The following is a 15,740-nucleotide window of genomic DNA, read 5'->3' as shown; positions in this document are numbered from 1 at the left end:
AGGGAACAACAACAACGATAAGAATGCCAACAACAACGACAAGAAGAAATTCTGGAACACGAGAAAGGGACAAACTTCTCAAGAACCTTCAAAGAAGCAAATGGTGGCGGTTCATGCCACTACTGCTCCCACGACAACTCTTGCTACCCCTGTGCCAACAAAACAATATGTTGGGAACCTGCCAAAGTGCAGCAAATGCAACTACCATCACCACGGTAATCGTCGTGAGATGCACTGTAAAAACTGCAACAGGAAAGGGCACACTGCCCGTTTCTATAAGGCACCAGCACGACCAATCACGTTCCTAGTACTGAGATAAGCCAGGCATGTTATGGGTGTGGAGAAACTGGGCACTTCAAGAGGGACTGCCCCAAAGCAAAGAATTTTGGCGGTGTTGGGAGAGTGCGGGCGATAGGTTAAGATGAAGCAATAGCAGACCTAACGGTGGTTACGGGTACGTTTCTCCTCGACAACATTTATGCATGCATACTCTTTGACTGCAGTGTGGAGAGAAGTTTTGTGAGTCATAAATTCAAACACCTACTTAATCAAAAACCCCAACCACTCAATAAGATATTCACTGTAGAAATGGCTAACGGTAAAACGGAAAGCACAAGCGATATGTATATATGGTGCACATTAAATTTAAACGAGCACTTATTTCAAATTGACCTTATGCCTATTTTGATAAGAATTTTTGATGTAATCATCGGTATGGACTGGTTATGTCTTCACCATGCCGATATACTTTGTCATGAAAAGGTCGTTCGTCTCAATCTGCCAAACGGCGAAAGTCTTGTCATATATGGAGTCAAACCTAGTTAAAATTTACAAATCATCTCCTGTGTTAAAGCACAAAGATATCTTCGCAAGGAATATCATCCCTTTCTAGCCCACGTAGTAGACCAGAAACAAGAACCAAAGAACACTAAAGACATTCCGGAAGTCTGCAACTTCCCAAACATTTTCCCAGAAGATCTTCTAGGAATTCCACCAGAATGCCAAGTCGAGTTCAGAATCGACTTAATCCCCGGAGCTACTCCAATGGCAAAGTCGCCTTACCATTTAGCCCCAACCGAGATGCAAGAACTGTCCGAACAACTAAACGAGCTGCTGAGCAAGGGCTTCATCAGACCGAGCTTCTCACCATGGGGAGCACTGGTCCTATTCGTGAAAAAGAAGGACAGATCTTTTTGCATGTGCATCGATTACCGGGAGATGAAAAAACTCACGATCAAGAACCGATATCCCCTACCGCGCATAGACAATCTGTTCGACCAACTATAGGGAGCGAGCTACTTCTCAATGATCGACCTAAGATCTGGTTATCACCAACTGCAATTACTGGAAGGAGACATCCCCAAAACGGCTTTCCGAACACGCTATGGTGACTACGAGTTTGTAGTAATGCCCTTCGGGTTGACAAATGCTCCAGAGGTGTTCATGGATTTGATGAACCGAGTATGTCGTCCCTTCCTAGATAACTTTGTGATCGTGTTCATAGATGATATACTCATCTATTCAAGAAGCCAGGAAGAACACAGCCAACACCGCCGCCCAGTTTTGGAAACATTGAGGGCAGAGAAGCTTTACGCAAAATTTTCAAAGTGCGAATTTTGGATTCGGGAAGTAGATTTCCTAGGACATGTAGTAAGCAAGGAGGGGAAACACGTGGATCCTTCTAAGATCAAGGCAATAGAGAGTTGGTTGACTCCAAGAACACCTACAGAAATCCGGCAATTTTTGGGACTCGCCGGGTATTACCGACGGTTCATACAGAACTTTTCAAAGATTGCCAAGCCACTCATCACCCGAGATGTAGGAGTTATCTATGCAGGTTCACGAGCTGCTAGACCTAGGGTTCATCCCTCCGAGTAGTTCCCCGTGGGGAGCACCAATCCTGTTCGTGAAAAAGAAGGATGGATCACATAGGATGTGCATTGATTACCAAGAGCTAAATAAATTAACCGTGAAGAACCTTTATCCGTTGCTGAGGATCAATGATTTGTTCGGTCATCTGCAGTGTGCGTCTTGGTTTTCAAAGATTGATCTTCGGTCGGGGTACCATCAGATGAGGATTCAGGATGAGGATATACGAAGACAACTTTCAGGACTAGGTATGGGCAATACGAGTTTTTGGTGATGCTGTTTGGGCTTACCAATGCCCCAGCAGCGTTCATGGATCTCATGGACAGGTTGTGTAGACTAATGTTGGATCGGTCGGTGATCATTTTTATTGATGATTTCCTTGTCTATTCTAGGACCAGGGAGCAGCATGAGCAACATCTGAGGGAGGTATTGGAGACCCTGAGGGCAGAGAGGTTGTATGCCAAGTTCTCCAAGTATGATTTTTGGCTACCATAGGTCCAGTTTTTATGGCACATCATCAACCAAGAGGGCATTTCAGTTGGTGCATCCAAGGTTGAGGCAATGATGCGGTGGGAAGTACCGAAGAATGCGTCTGAGATATGTAGCTTCTTGGGTTTAGTGGGATATTATCAGAGATTTATTTAGGATTTCTCCAAGATTGTTGTGCCATTGACACACTTGACCAAGAAGAATGTGACATTTCAGTGGGGCACAGATTAGCAGTTGGCTTTTGAGACGTTGAGACAGAGGTTATGCGAGGCTCCGATCCTAGTACTACTCGAGGGATTAGACGATTTAGTGGTGTACTGTGACACATCTATTTCATGGTTAGGCATAATACTCATGCAAAGGGGGCATGATATAGCCTACGCCTCGAGGCAGTCGAAGCCTCATGAGGCAAATTACCCCACTCACGACTTGGAACTGGGGGTAGTGGTGTTCGCCCTGAAGATCTGGAGGATCTACTTGTATGAAGTGTGGTGCACCATCTATATTGATCACAAGATCTTGAAGTATTTGATGGATCAGCAGAACCTCAACATACAAAAGAGGAGGTGCTTGGACGTGTTGAAGGATTATGATTGTGAGATCTTGTACCATCCAAGGAAGGACAACGTAATGGCCGATGCTTTGAGCCACAAGACTGCAGGGTCCCCGATTGGGGATATTTGTATGAGGACGATGGTGATCTCTCCATCGTTGGATATGATCAAGGAGGCCCAGGTCGAGGGAGTGAAGAAAGAGAACTGGAAGATAGAGTGGATTCGGGGACAGTATCCTTTGCTTGTAATGGATAGTCGTGGCCTTTCGACATAGTGTGGTCGAGTGTGGGAATGGGTGACTGGACGAGTGAGACAGAAGATATTATAAGAGGCACACAACTCCAAGTTCTCTATACATCCAGGGGCTACAAAAATGTATAGAGACTTGAGATTGGGTTATTGGTAGCCTTGCATGAATCGGAAGATCGCCTAGTTTGTGGAGCAATATTTGACCTGCAGGAAGGTCAAGGACGAGCACCAACGGCCTCATGGCAAGATTCAGCAGCTACCCATTCCCATGCGGAAATGGGAAGAGATCACTATGTACTTCATCATGAAGTTACCGAGGACGGCGAGGGGCGTGGATGCCATACGGGTAATTGTAGACAGACTGAGGTAGAGTGCCCACTTCATTCTGATTTCTGGGAGTATATCTACTGAGAAGTTGGCGGATATTTATTGGTGAGAGGTGGTGGATAGACATAGGATGCTAGTGTCGGTAGTCTCTGACAGGGAAGTTTAGTTTACATCTAGTTTCTGGAAGAATTTCCACGAGGAACTTGGTACTCAGCTACATTTTAGCACGGCGTACCTCCCCCAAACTGATGGCCAGTGCGAGAGGACGATCTAGACACTGGAGGACATTCTTCGAGCATGCGTGTTGGATTTTGGAGGGAGTTGGGATACATACCTCCCGTTGGCAAAGCTTTCATACAAAAACAGTTATCATTCCAGTATCGACCGGGCCCCATTCAAGATACTATATGGTCGGAGGTGCAGGACTCTGGTTTGTTGGGACGAGGTTGGACAATGGGTCATACTGAGCACTGACGTACTCCTCAAGACTATCGGGCTGATTTAGCAGGTGCACAACCGGCTGCAGGTCATGCAGAGTCGCCTAAAATGTTATGATGACTAGCAGAGACCGGATCTTTCATTCTAGGTGGGAGACTTTGTATTATTGAAAGAGTCTCCATGGAAAGGGCTTATCAGGTTTCCAATGAAGTGCAAGCTAGGACCTCGATATATAATCCCGTTTAGGATTACAGTCCGGGTGGGCGAGGTGGCATATCTCTCGGAATTGTTGAATGACCTTATCCAGATTTACAACACCTTCCATGTGTCACAGCTTCGGAAGTGTGTCCTTGACTAGTCAGCATTCGTTTCTCTGGACAACATTTAGGTAGACGAGAGCCTAAACTACATTGAGAGGCCCGTTGCAATTTTGGATAGGAATACCAAGGTTCTTCAGAACAAAGAAGTGAAGCTTGTAAAGGTGCAATGGCAGCATTGAAGGGGCTCCGAATAGACATGAGAGACGGAGGAGGAAATGTGGGACCATTATCCTAATCTATTCACATCTACGCACTTTGTGGATGAAGTCTAGTTCAAGTGGGGGAGAGTTGTAACATTCCAAATCAGGTATTACCTTGAATCCCTTGAAAAATGTGAAATATTGCAAAATATGTCCCTTAAGTTCATTGGGCGTACTCATGGGTACGCCAACCGTACCTATAAAGAATGATCGCGGAGGGACAGCACATACGTTGGGCGTACGTGACGGATGTCCAAACCCTAATTTCCATACTTGAAACCTATATAAGAATCCTTATCTCATTTGAGCCATGCCCTAGTTAGCCTCTTTCACGTTCAAACATCTCTGAAAATCCTAATACCATTTGAGAGTGTGTTTTGACCTTAAGGAGTGCATTTGTGGCTATTTTAGTGTCCATTCAAGAAGAAGAAGTTGTCGAGCAAGCTTGGAGTGGCATTAGGCTTCAAGAATTTGTATCTAATTCACTTTGAGGAACTTCTGGAGGTATAAAGATTTGATCTTCTGTTCTTATTCTTTAGATTTATTTAGGGTTTTCTTTATGGTCGCTTTTGTTGGTTTTGGACCTTCTCTTAAGAGTTAAGCAACTCCATAGGTTTAAATGTATAGATCTGAGCCTTGTGAGCATGCTAGATGCATATAGGTGCTAGCTTGGAGAGTATTCAGACTCCATGCAAGAGTTTTTTGCCTTATATGAAGTCCTAATGTGAAGAATGAAGTTTTTAAGTCCTATAGAGCATGACAGGTCATAAAGTTGCCAACTTTATGACCTAAAACGTATTAATGAGCTCAGATCTTGTTTTGGACGTTAGAACATCAAGTATTAATGTCACACCCCAAAACCAGGAACGGCGGAAACGTTCTGGGGCGGAGGACGTCATGTATAATATCAACAACAATGTAAAGTAGTAAAGAAGCAACAACATCATCCATTGCATTAATAATATAATTATTATACTAATGTGTTCTGTCAAATTTTGATAAACACTAAAGCACAAATCAAAATGAAAGATAAGTCTTGAACAAGCTCCATCTTCCTTTCTCCTTGCATCGGTACCTGTCTATGATGACATGAGGATACAAGTAATTTTGAAAGGGAGTATCAGCTTTGAAGCTGGTGAGATCATAAGTATTAATGTGTCTTAATTTGTAAAACTTATAATTTTTAAGACTTGACATTGTTTTGAAAGAAAGCTCGTATAAGTATGAAAATGTTTGTAGAACAATTGTAAATGTTTGAAAAACCATAGAAATCCCTATGATTCCTATTAGTAACAAAAGGAGTCTTCTACCAAGACTTGACTGTTCTCAATGTAATCTTCTATCAAGACCTAACTGTTCTGAATGTAGTCTTCTACCAAGACCTAACTGTTCTGATGTTAGTCTTCTACCAAGACCTAACTGTGTTACTATTATTATCATTATAAGAAATTGTATCCTTTGGTACTAGGATACTTAAATATAATTCACCTCATTGGTTATGTGAATGAGTCACAAAATAAAGGTAATAATACAACTAACCTGAATATTACCCTTTGGTACTAGGATAACTAACATTGTTAACTTTAACACATCCGTAGACGTACTTTTACCTCTGTTGCTAACAACTGGGTATAGGAATAGTCAGTCCCTTAAAGTATACCTGTAATGGTATCAACCGTTGACATCCGCGGATATTAAATCCAATCTATCTCGTCGATTATGTGATTGTATCACAAGGTAAAGATAAGAATGAGGATTTGATAACAGAGTCGATACATATAAAATGTAATAGGACTCCTCCTGATATATCTATGTAAAAGTACTCCTATAAGTGTGATCATGTAATAGTATAGTAGAGTATTGTAATGTTCTATGTGTGCTAGCTGTAATGTGTGTTCTCTCTATCTAGCAAGTATAGTAATGTACTCTAATGTTCTACGTGTGCTAACTGTAATGTGTGTTCTCTCTATTTAGCAAGTATAGTAATGTATTGTAATGTTCTAGAAGGTATTGACTCATTAATGAACTGACTCATTTGTACGATATCGCGTTCTAGTAATTGTTCTAGTATCTTCCTAAACTACCCATATGGTATTTTACTAGTAATCTATCTGGTAAGTATGGACATGGATGTATACCCTTGCTACCCAAGGGCATATGCTGAACTGGAAGGACCTTTTATGACTATATATGTACACATGATATATAACTAATATTTAAACGACTTTTGGATGAATACCCGATATCCCACCAGACCACATCTCAAGGCGCGAAAAGGAAATAGGGTGGATAGCCTTCCTAAGTTTTTTAAACATTTCTTATATAACTATACATATAGAGGCATGCAATTTATAATATAAAAGCATAAATAAATTTTGTAAGACATTTGAAACATAAATATTATTTTAAGAAAAGATCGACTTGATGTCAATCTATAAAACAATTTGAAGGCATAAGTTTAATAAAACAATTTAAGTATAAGGAAACATTTGTTTGAAACACAGTTGTAAATAAGTGTGAAAGGTAATGTACGGAGTAAGATGTACAGTGTAATAAGGAGTTTAAAACATATAAAATGTTTATAAAAAGTCATTTGAAGGAAACTGTTTGGTAAAATGGCGAATGAGTAGCCAAATCATTTGAATGATGTATATTAATCACATGTGATTGATGTAATAAGTATATAATTCTACTTACTAATCACATGTGATTGACATAATAAGTAGCATGATTCTACTTGTATCCCCCCCCATAAAACATTTAAAAATAGTTTAAAACATTAGTTAAGGGGCATGAACTCACCTGCAGTAAGTGACTGGAAATGAACGAACTGTTGTCGTACGGAAGGATCGGACAAGTGCTTGGTGTCAAGTGAAGACTTAGACACACACAATGATCAATCTGGGATAAAAACTTGAAGATTCGTGAGAGAGAATATTGACTTTTCTCTAAATGGAATTCAACAAATGAACCAATTTGGTTCAAAATTCTATTTATAGTCCTGAGATATTTTTGGCAGAAAATATTTTTATTCTTGGAACAAACTCTAATGTCTTAGAGTAATGGAATAACAGTGTTGCACAAAACCCTAGTGCAACCACTCTCCTAATATCTTCTTAAGTGTAAATCCAGAAAACTGCCTAACTTACACTCGGAGTCTGAATTTTCACTGTAACTGATCTACATCTATTGGCTTGATATGGTTTGTTCAGAATGGAAATTTCGGGTTGTCACATCATCCCCCTGTTAAAGGGAATTTCGTCCCGAAATTAGAATTTAGGCAAGGAAGTATGCACAAATGATCGAGTCGTGAGGAGGAAACTTCCTAATCGATTGGTTCTAGCGTACTTAAGTGAAATCGGGCACTCGGTTGGCATTCCAACGAACCTTCACTAACTGGCGACGGCGTTGGTTCGTCCGCTTGACCTCTCGGTCGAGGGTCACTACGGTTCTAATACCAAGGCGAGGATCTCGACGAGTGGACTTGCAAGAATCCTAACGGAAAGGTATGGTTTCACGATCGAGAAGCAAAGAGTAGAAAGTATGTTACTGAGCTCGCGGAGTAGTTCTAGTTTGTGCGAGGCACATGACCGATTCTGATAAGAATCTCGGAGGTCCTGTCTAACTTGGATTTAGCTTTCCACGCTTTACGAAGCGTATTAAGCCATTCCCAGAGTGAGTTATCCTAAAGAACTTGGTCACTCACTTGGAATCTCAAAGGTTCCTTTTCTTACGTAACCTCCCAGTCAAAGGCCACCCCTTGCTGGGTCAAAGTCGTACAAGTTTCTGTAGCTTGCGAGGAGTTCTGAATGAACTAAGGCGGTAGGTCGGTAAGACCTAGAATCTGGTGAAAGACTGTCGGCGTCTCTGATGTCGATAAATGATCAACGGTTTTGACAAATTGTAAGAGTGCTCATAATTTCTCACATTACTAACAGTGTGTCTTAGAAATTTGACTCTTCAATTTCAAAACTCGTGCTTTGAGAACATCGCTAAAAGTTCCTCTGAAGGAAATGTTTCCCATGGGTTCCTTCTTACTACAAGGGTAGATAAGTAAGTCATTACTTGGAGAAATGACGAACTGATCCATGTAAGAAAGACGTACCCTACTCGTTTAGCTCATGAAAGCTGTGGGCGTATTGGTCCTATCCGAAGGGTATCACTACGGACTCGAAGTGTCCGCATCATGTTCAGGAGATAGTCTTCTGGACATCTTTCCCTAACACTCGAACTGGTAATATTCGGATCTCAGATCCATTCCTAGAAGTAGTTTCTTTCCTTGCGTTTGCTCAAACATTTCATCTATGCGAGGCAGACATAACGATTTCTATGAAAATCTTGACGGAGTCCTCGATATCCGAGGCACATACGATGCGATCCATCGATCTCTGGAAGAATATGACCGTGGTTCTCTAGGGTGAGAAACCTATTCTTCTAATTCTATTTCTGTGTAGTTCGCTAAGTTGTGCAGACTGTTCTTGTATCTCCGTAGGTGTTTAAACTATAGGGTCATTTGTTTACGAAAGTCATACTGGGTTCTAAGTTTGTTCGCTTGACGATGTGATTACTCGTATACTTAAGCAGTTCTCCATCCTGAAGTTCATTTTAGAATTCATACATGGCTTCACGATCACAATCTCGTGTATACGAGTCGTATATAATTAAGATTGAAAAGGTAGTCGAATAACTGATTCTTCCTTACCCTCACATCCCAATGAGGAAAAGAGTTAAGGCGAAATCATCAATTCTAAACCTGTAGAACCTTGATTATATAACACTCTTATGTATACATTCCTCAGTGATAGATCATCCGCATGAATTCCTGGATTGAACTTGACGTACTGCACGAGTGGTACTTCGGGGATTTCTTCGGAAAGAAAAATAACTAAGAGGTACTCCTGGCATGAGTACTTCGGGGATTTCTTCGGAAAGAAAATAACTAAGAGGTACTCCTGGCATGATTACTTCGGGAATTTCTTCGGAAAGAAAAATAACTAAGAGGTACTCCTGGCATGAGTACTTCGGCGTTCTGATATGACGGATTCGCTAGGAAAATGATCTAGAAGAACAAGATGTACGTGTGAAGCTGTTTTCGTGAGGATCAAACTGAATCAATTCGTATGATAATGTCGAAATCATACTGAAACTTAAAGACATTAGATTTGAACATAAGACGTTTACAGACAAAACACAACCGTGCAACCATGAACAAAGTTACAGTACTATAGATTTACCACAAGACTATTGCTGCGAATAAGATATACTACAAAAGACAAGTATACGCAACACGAGAATCCCTCTACTGACAGGATCTCCCAAAAGGTAAGACTCTAGTTGCACCAGTTCTGGATAGCTAATAAGTCTGTTACAACGAAACGCCTAAATTACATTTAACGTGGTTCCTGAGCAGGCTCTCCTGCAGCTGTGATCCTAAGAATCCTCCCATCTGCTCCAGAGTTCTTTGCTATCGGGCAATCTTTCTTGTAGTGCCCTATCTCACCACATTGGTGGCATGACTGGCTAGTACTAGCTTTGGTGACGGGGTTGCGGTGCTTAGCCAGTGTTATGTGGACACGAGTGCCTTCCTTGTTACTCCACCTTGAAAATTGCTTCTTAAATCGTTCTGCGTTATAACTCATCTTGTGCGTAGGGTTAGTCCCAATGAAAGGGACTTGAGTGATGGGTCGTTTCGGTGCTCCACAATCACGAGCATGATGACCTATGTTTAGGAAATTGCAACATTGCATCTCATGGCTAGCCCCATGATGGTAGAAACTACACTTATCACACTTCGGGAGTTTTCCCTCGTATGGCCTGTGCGGTACGGGAACGGCAGGGGTTTCCACTTGCTGCTGTTGTATAGCCAGCTTTTGGGATCTCTTGCGTTCTTTCCGGGCTTGACGCTTTCGTTTCTTGTTCTCTGCTTTTCGGCTTTGCGAGCCTGTGACTGTTACTGTTTGGCAACCTCCTGGATGGATACCACGATTGGCAACTTCATTCCCATCAGCAGCATTGATTGTGCTGATAGCGCTACGGTGCGCAAGGACCGCGGTTACGGCAGCCACCACAGCAGTTGTAACTGCTGTTTGAAAGGTAGCGGCGTTCATAGGAAAGGCGGAGGTTTCGCTGTTCGACTGATTGCTTCCGGATGACGACATGATTCTATAATACGAAAGATAAGGATTTTGTGAGCGATTCTGGTTGACCCTGATGTACTTAGATTGTTCATGAAAAGAGTAAAAGTACGTTCTCGAAAGTTTGACCTACATCCCTATGATGCAGTCCTAGTACAGATTGAAAGTATGTTCGTGAAGGTTTGACCTACATCCCTATGATGCAGTCCTAGTACGGAATGGAAGTATGTTCGTGAAGGTTTGACCTACATCCCTATGATGCAGTCCTACAAATTAGTAGAAGTGAGTTTGTAGAATGGTCTCAAGACGTTTGTTATGCAAGCCGAGGTATCGTAAGTTGGTGAATAACAAGATCCAACCACTGAAAGAGACTTGGAAATGTCTCCGGATCTAACTTGCTATAGTCCAATGACTTGACTAAAGCATGATTCAGATAGACTCTAATGAAAGAATGATAAGAGTACTTGAATGAAGAATGACACAGAAGTTAGCCGGCTGTCAATATCTTTGATATTCACGATGTAAAGATTCTGGGAAATGACCTTGTAAGGGTCTTACATCATATCCACAGAAGATAGTTCCTGACAGCATAAAGACCTAGCTAAAGTACTTACGAAACAAGATAATTTCATAGAAAATGCCACATCAGGCATAGAAAGAAAAACATGATTCCTTTTATAAGGGATATAAAGTAAAGTGTCTACTACTGGCGACGATCATCCCTCTGGTGAACTCTTAGTCCAACCAATTGACGTTCCATGTCAAGTAGGTGTCTTTCGCACACCATCTAGCGTACTCGGAGCTCTATGACTTCGGCTCGTGATTCGGCTAGTGCTTGCAACAGGGTTTCATGGTTTCTCTTTGATCTCTCGTGTGCATCTTCTAGATGAATGGTGTGGAGGGTATGCATTCTAGCATAGGCGACTAATCCTGTAATCTGATGTAGGGCTGTCCTGCATTGAATCTCATTTCGGGCCACTCTGCGGACCAAGATTGGCAAGACTCTATCTGCTGAGCCCCCATTGCTCAAGTTGTAAAAGCTTCAGTCACCATCAAATGGCATAGACTGATCTTGTCCTTGGCTCCTCGTTTCCATGCATTCCACTCACTCAGGGTCGGGCCACGAAAAGCCGGACGAGGGTTAGGAATTGGGAAGGGAGCTGCTCTGGGTAGGTTTTCAACCTCTGGTTCGGAGTTAGCATCATACGAAAGGTCTTCATCATGGTGATCATTCAAGGAGAAAAGGATGATCATTCTCTGGTTATTCTCCAAACCAACCAGCTATGACTTCATTCGGAAGATACTGGTTGCCGAGGGGATGGAGTCCAGCTATGTTTTCTATGCGAGAATTTAGGGTAAGAGAATAATTATTAGACGAACTATCTAGATAATTAATTAGAAAATCTTCATCAGTTACATCGCTATTTGTGAAGTGCATACCAGCTATGTGTAATCTAAACAGGATAGACCTTCGAATAAGTGACCTTAATTCCAAATTCACACAGAATAAGGGTAAGGCAAAATTATCACAGATTTTAAGTCTATAACATCCTAATTACATATAGCTTCAGTGTATCCACTTAGCAACTATCAACTTAGTAATGAAGATCTCGTTTTAAATTCTCAAGTATAAAGTACTTCTAGTATCACCAAATACTCCTATAGTATTTTAAATTTTTAATGTTATGTTCTATTGTTCTCATTGTGGTAGGGTTGGTAAGATTTAGCATTATTGCAACCACACACTTAAACTTAGGCACATGCTAGTCAACTCTCGGATAATATAGGTGATCAGGCTATATCTTCCCAGTTTTGACCATATGTCTCTAAGCCCACTTGTGTTGCCCAACAATCGTAATTCTTTTGTACTGTCCTAGTGATACTGATTTTAGTATGAATGCAGCACGTATACTTACTTAAATATTTTACTATTTAAAGTATAAACTCTTGGTCAGAGTATTTTTAATCCCTTATGTATTTATAGTTAGTATATCTTTTATGGGTTGATATACTTAATTCACTATAAACAATGCTCTGATACCAATCTGTCATACCCCAAAACCAGGAACGGCGGAAACGTTTTGGGGCGGAGGACGTCATGTATAATATCAACAACAATGTAAAGTAGTAAACAAGCAACAACATCATCCATTGCATTAATAATATAAGTATTATACAAATGTGTTCTGTCAAATTTTGATAAACACTAAAGCGTAAATCAAAATGAAAGATAAGTCTTGAACAAGCTCCATCTTCCTTTCTCCTTGCATCGGTACCTATCTATGATGACCTGAGCATACAAGTAATTTTGAAAGCGAGTATGAGCTTTGAAGCTGGTGAGATCATAAGTATTAATGTGTCTTAATTTGTAAAACTTATATTTTCTAAGACTTGACATTGTTTTGAAAGAAAGCTCGTATAAGTATGAAAATGTTTGTAGAACAACTGTAAATGTTTGAAAAACCCTAGAAATCCCTATGATTCCTACTAGTAACAAAAGGAGTCTTCTACCAAGACTTGACTGTTCTCAATGTAATCTTCTATCAAGACCTAACTGTTTTGAATGTAGTCTTCTACCAAGACCTAACTGTTCTGATTGTAGTCTTCTACCAAGACCTAACTGTGTCACTATTATTATCATTATAAGAAATTGTATCCTTTGGTACTAGGATACTTAAATATAACTCACCTCATTGGTTTTGTGAATGAGTCACAAAATAAAGGTAATAATACAACTAACCTGAATATTACCCTTTGGTACTAGGGTAACTAACATTGTTAACTTTAAGACATCCGTAGACGTACTTTTACCTCATTTGCTAACAGTTGGGTATAGGAATAGTCATTCCCTTAAAGTATACCTGTAATGGTATCAACCGTTGACATCCGTGGATGTGCTTTTACCTCTGTAGCTAACAGAGATTCTAGGAATGGTCAATCCCGCAACATATCCTTTGGTACTAGGACATTAAATCCAATCTATCTCGTCGATTATGTGATTGTATCACAAGGTAAAGATAAGAATGAGGATTTGATAACAGAGTCGATACATATAAAATTTAATAGGACTCCTCCTGATATATCTATGTAAAAGTACTCCTATAAGTGTGATCATGTAATAGTATAGTAGAGTACTGTAATGTTCTACGTGTGCTAGCTGTAATGTGTGTTCTCTCTATCTAGCAAGTATAGTAATGTACTGTAACGTTCTACGTGTGCTAACTATAATGTGTGTTCTCTCTAGCTAGCAAGTATAGTAATGTACTGTAATGTTCTAGAAGGTATTGACTCATTAATGAACTGACTCATTTGTACGATATCGCGTTCTAGTAATTTTTCTAGTATCTTCCTAAACTACCCACATGGTAGTTTACTAGTAATCTATCTGGTAAGTATGGACATGGATGTATACCCTTGCTACCCAAGGGCATATGTTGAACTGGAAGGACCTTATATGACTATATTGTTGGATTAATGTCTAAGTCTATAACTATATTTGGTATGTACTTGACCCGACCCGGCATGGTCCATTTGGGTTGCACTTCACCGACGCAATTTATATGGATAATCTTTTGAGAATAGTATGTTTATGATTAATATTAATATATTATAAGTTCTAATATATTAATATGGAATCATATTATTTAATTAGTATTGATCAAGAATTAATATATAATTAATTAAGTGATCAAAAGGAACTAATTAAATATGGACTCTTATATATATGGAATGGGCCAAGTTCATTTAGGTTGGGCTAAGCTTTCATGGATAGTCCATGGAGTGTTTAACCCATGGATCCTAGGAAATGAAAGGTCATGGGTATTAGGGTTTAACCCTAATCCTCCATACTATATAAAGATGTCTTTGGTTGGTGAAATTGCCACTACTGTGGATACACTAAGAAGGGCTAGCCAATTTCACAAGAGAAAATCAAGTATCCATATTCTCTAAAGTATTCCAAGGTGTCTTGGTGATTTGTGATTCCACTTGAGGCTTCCACACTATTGGGGCTAAGCTCTTAAAGCTTGAAGACATCAAGCTACATCAAGAGGTATGTATTCTATCTTGTTACATTCATAGTTTTTGTATGCTAGATTAGGATAATACCTTGGATGTTCTTATTTGCATGTATAATAGAGAAAACATAGATCCAAGGTACTTAGGGTTGCATGTACACTTAGGAAGTGTTAGAATGCTCAAAACCCAACAGTGGTATCAGAGCCACGGGTTGTTTTCTGTTATATTGATGCAAATATTTTATTTTCAAAGTTGAAAAAAAAAAGGAAAAAAAAAACATGAAGTTTGTCAAATTTTAGGATAATTATTTGTTCTTGTGAAAAACTAATTATTTATAAAATTTGAATAATTTGCTTTATGAGTTGAATTAGGTCAAATTTAATAAAAGATAAAATAATATGATTATTTTATTAGTTTTAAAAGTTTGATCTAAAGAGTTTTATTTTTTGAAACCTCCATAAGTTATGGATATGAAAAGGTTTTAAAAAAAATTGATTCAAAGTTTTTATGGAGTTACAAAATTTGGTGTTAATGTTTTAAAGGATTCCATAACTTAAGAATAAGTTATGGATCATGAAAAGTTTTTTTTGTGTTATCTTGTTTTATGAGTTAATTTAGATTGATGAAAAATATTATTTGTTAGTTGGTTTTAATCCAAATTAATCTAAAAGAAGTTCATAAAATGTGTTTATGTAACTTAAAAGTCACATTTAAGACTCATAAAACTCATAAAAGTTGGCAATGGTTACAAAATGAAGAGTCTTGTGTCATTGAATAATTTTTTATGACTCCATAACTTGTCCTCAAGTTATGGAAGTTCAAGAGTCACTTCATTAAAGAAAAATATGTAACCATAATTAAATCCATAAGTTATAAAATAAAGAAAAAGTTAGTTCTTTTATTAGTTTAAAGTCTTCCATAACTTGTCCTCAAGTTATGGAACTTGAAGAGTTTTTGGATTAAAACTACTTTAAACACATAAGTTATGGAATTAATTAGTTTTGAATAGTTTCAAAACTTGCCCTCAAGTTTTGGAATTTGAAAAGTTTTCCTTATGAATACTTTAATTCCAAGTTAGCCCTTAGAATTTTAAAAGTTAAAATTCAACCCTTATACTTTATAATATTATAAGTTAATAATATA

Source organism: Lactuca sativa, chromosome 4, assembly GCF_002870075.4.
Source record: "Lactuca sativa cultivar Salinas chromosome 4, Lsat_Salinas_v11, whole genome shotgun sequence".
NCBI classification, from domain to species: domain Eukaryota; kingdom Viridiplantae; phylum Streptophyta; class Magnoliopsida; order Asterales; family Asteraceae; genus Lactuca; species Lactuca sativa.
The sequence above is the reverse complement of the archived record's forward strand: the minus strand, read 5'-3'. Positions refer to the sequence as shown.